The sequence below is a fragment of the Suricata suricatta genome, chromosome 5 (assembly GCF_006229205.1).
Source record: "Suricata suricatta isolate VVHF042 chromosome 5, meerkat_22Aug2017_6uvM2_HiC, whole genome shotgun sequence".
In the NCBI taxonomy this organism is placed as follows: Eukaryota; Metazoa; Chordata; class Mammalia; order Carnivora; family Herpestidae; genus Suricata; species Suricata suricatta.
The window spans coordinates 121,146,631-121,149,936 of NC_043704.1; the positions used below are offsets into that span (position 1 = coordinate 121,146,631).

The following is a 3,306-nucleotide window of genomic DNA, read 5'->3' on the forward strand; positions in this document are numbered from 1 at the left end:
CCCCCCCCCCCCCGTCCCAGGGGCCTGCAGGATCCCTACACTCACTGCAACCTCAATCTTGAGTCCTCCCCCCCTCCCCAACACCACATTAATGGGCTTTCAGTTCATCACCCACCCGAGGTGGGGATTTCTGGACCTTGGCCAGGCTGGTCCCTCTGCTCCACACACCCTTCAATGTCCTTGTCACTGGTTCAATTCCTTTACCTTTCTTGCCCCGGCTGTAAGGTCACTATAGAGAATCTGCCGCCGCATAGGTGAGTGTGTTCATTTCTGATGGCTGCTATAACAGATTTCTGTGAATTACTAGTGTAAAACAACATGTTTTCTTTTCTTATGGCTCTGGAGGTCAGAAGTCTGAAACCCTGGTGTTGGCAGGACCGCACTCCTTCTGAAGGCTCTAGGAGAGAATTGGTTTCCTTGACAATTCCAGTTTCCAGAGGCCACTTACGCTGCTCGGTCCCCGGCCCTTTCCTCTTTCAAAGCAGCATAGCATCTTCCTTCCTGATTGTCACTGTGGCCTTTACATCTTTCTGTACCCAACAACCCCTTCCTCCTTCATATGAGGGCCCTTGTGATAAAGTTGGGCCCACCTGGATAACCCAGGCTAACCTCCCCATTCCATAATAATTTCATAAATTAATGTGATCCTTAATTTACTCACATCTGCAAAGCCCTCTGCCTGTCCAAGCAGCAGCTGGTGACCTCTGCTGCTCCAGAGCAGGGGGGTGACCTTGGTGTCGGTGTGCAGGAAGTCGGTATATCCCTGTTGATGGGATCCTGACATCGAAGATGGCCCACCAGCTGCAGTGTCTTGTCTGATTTCAGCCTGAAGTGGACTGGGGCCTTGGCGAGGGGTCTTACCTGCCTCTTGGAAGCCAGAAAGGTCAGTTTATATCTGACCTTTATGTCAAACAGTCCACTGACTGAGACATAGACGAGGTAGCTGTCTGAAAAGGACAGGCTTCGAGACACTCATTCTCTCATTCATTCTACACATTTCCTGAGCACCCGTGCACCAGGCACAGTGAGGAGACCAAGATGAATGAGAAACCACCCTGGAGGAGCGCCTGGCTCAGTGGGTTGGGCGTCCGACTTCGGCTCAGGTCATGATCTCAGGGTTTGTGGGTTCAAGCCCTGCGTTGGGCTCTGTGCTGACAGCTCAGAGCCTGGAGCCTGCTTCCAATTCTCGTATACTGTAACTTACTTCAACTACACACAAGTGTCTCCCTCTCTCTGCTCCTTCCCCACTCACACTCTGTCTCTTTCTCTCTCTCTCTCTCAAAAATAAACACTTTAAAAAATTTTTAAAAAGAAACCACCCCATAGGAGTTCACCTTCTGCTTGGGGACATGGAAGTGAAGCAATGGCAGTTCTGTGGTGGCTGGAAGAAGAAAGTGATAAAGCGTGTAATGGGGGGTACACATGGCACGGTGGGGGGGGGGGGAGGGACAATGGGGCAAACACTGCAAGGAGAAGACCTTGAAGGCAGGGGTGAGGACGGTATTTCAGGTAGTCAGAACAGCGTTTGCAGAAGCGAAGAAAAGGGAGGCAGCCGGCTGCATTTGAAGAGCTGGGTGCAATGCTCGCTGGGGGAGCATCAAGTGACAGGTGGGAATCCGGAGAGGGGGTGGGGCCAGAGGTGGACTCTGTTTGCCTTGTCTCTCCGATTTAATGATAAATTCCGAGAGGGCTGTATATGCCTCCTTCTCAACTTGTTAAATCCCTCAGCAGCAATTACCGCTCGCTTTTGTGCCCCCCCCCATTAAATGCTTATTAATGAGAAGAAGCCTTCCCTGATAGCAGAGTCTCCCACACTTGCTTTGTCTCACTAGATATTACCGAATGACGGGGCAGATGAGTCACTTTTATGGCACTCATCTGGCCTCATGTCTGATAAGACCTGCTCTCAAATTGGAGCCTGGTTTATTCTCCTGGTGGCCCCTGGAGTGAGGCCATTTCAATGCTATCACTGTATTTCTCCAGCTTTGGGCTTGGCAGGGTGTGTAGTTGAAGTAAGTTACAGTGTACGAGTGGCACAGGAGCACGGACCTCAGTCCTGAGCCCGGGAACATGCACTCGCTGCCTCTCCCGTCTCCGCGGTGGCTTGGACACACTGAGGCACTTTGGGGTAGTGTGGCTCAGTGGGCTGCTGGCAAGGAGAGAAAAGACAAACAGACATAGTTAGTAAATGTCATTGCTTGTTTTTTCGCCAACATCACACTTCATTGCTGTTGATTACCACCATTCAAAACACATGATCTAATTTGTCGTTTCTGGGAACTTTGGGAAAAAATAGATCCAAACCCCAGGTTACCTGAGATGTTGCCGTTACATGTCTTAATGGCTCTAAAAAGTTATATTTTGTCAAAATGAAATAGAACTTTGAAAGGCTTCAGAATAGTTGTGAACAACAGCCAGCTTCTCCAGGTAACACTCATCATGGGGCTGCTCTTGCGAGTAGCTCAGCACACGTGGCAAATAATATCTCATTAAACCATCCAACCTCCCTGGGAAGAAGCAAGCAGCAGTAGTTTGCAGAGAGCTTTCTTCTCTTGCAGTAGGGGGTGTTCCTGCTGCCTTAAAGGAAGCTTCAAGAAACCATAGCCTGCCTAGGTTGAGAGTTGGTTTTTTTTTTTTTTTTAATCTGCCTGCTATAACTCAAATTACTTCTAGAACAACTTCTCTTCTTTAGGAAGTGCATCAGGCCTTCCTCCCACCAGGACGTGGGTCTACCCTGCAGCCAGCCATTTTCAGTCCTGGGCCAGGCACTGTGCTTGAGGCTGGGATCCAGAGATGAAGAAAACACCACTCATCCTCTTAAAAGGGCTTATGGTCTGGTGGGCAGGAAAGACACAAGAGCAGGTTTTCCCTATAGAATGTGGTCTACAGAATGGGATCTGCTGAAGGTAGCCACAGACCAGCTGTCAGAAAAGCCATCCTGGCTGCCTTCTACACAGTCTGCTCCATGGCCCTTGTGTCCCTCGGTGCCGCTCTGTGGCAGATGCTGTGAATTAGCTAATCCCATTTCCAACTCCCTTTTCCTTTCTGCTTCCCACTGGAGAGGCTAGAAAGCTAAATACTTGTTTTTCCAGTTTTTCTGGTAGCTAGAGGGGTCGTGTAATCTAGTTCTGGCCGATGAGAAGCAAGATCTACAGGGTGGTTCTGAAAAAGCTCTTTTGTTTTTGATTAAGAGGGACATTCAGGCGAGTATAGCCCGTTGCTCCTTCTTGCCTTGATCATATCCATAATGGCTGTAGCTACAGCACCAATCCTGCGATGGTGAGGGAAAAGCTGAGAGACTTGTTG

General features: G+C 49.5%; 1 protein-coding gene across 4 annotated transcripts in view; it reads left to right on the top strand.

The window, feature by feature from the left end:
- NMNAT3 (nicotinamide nucleotide adenylyltransferase 3) overlaps nt 1–3,306 on the top strand; it is a 127,128-nt gene that overhangs the window by 54,474 nt on the left and 69,348 nt on the right. The window lies entirely within an intron of this gene.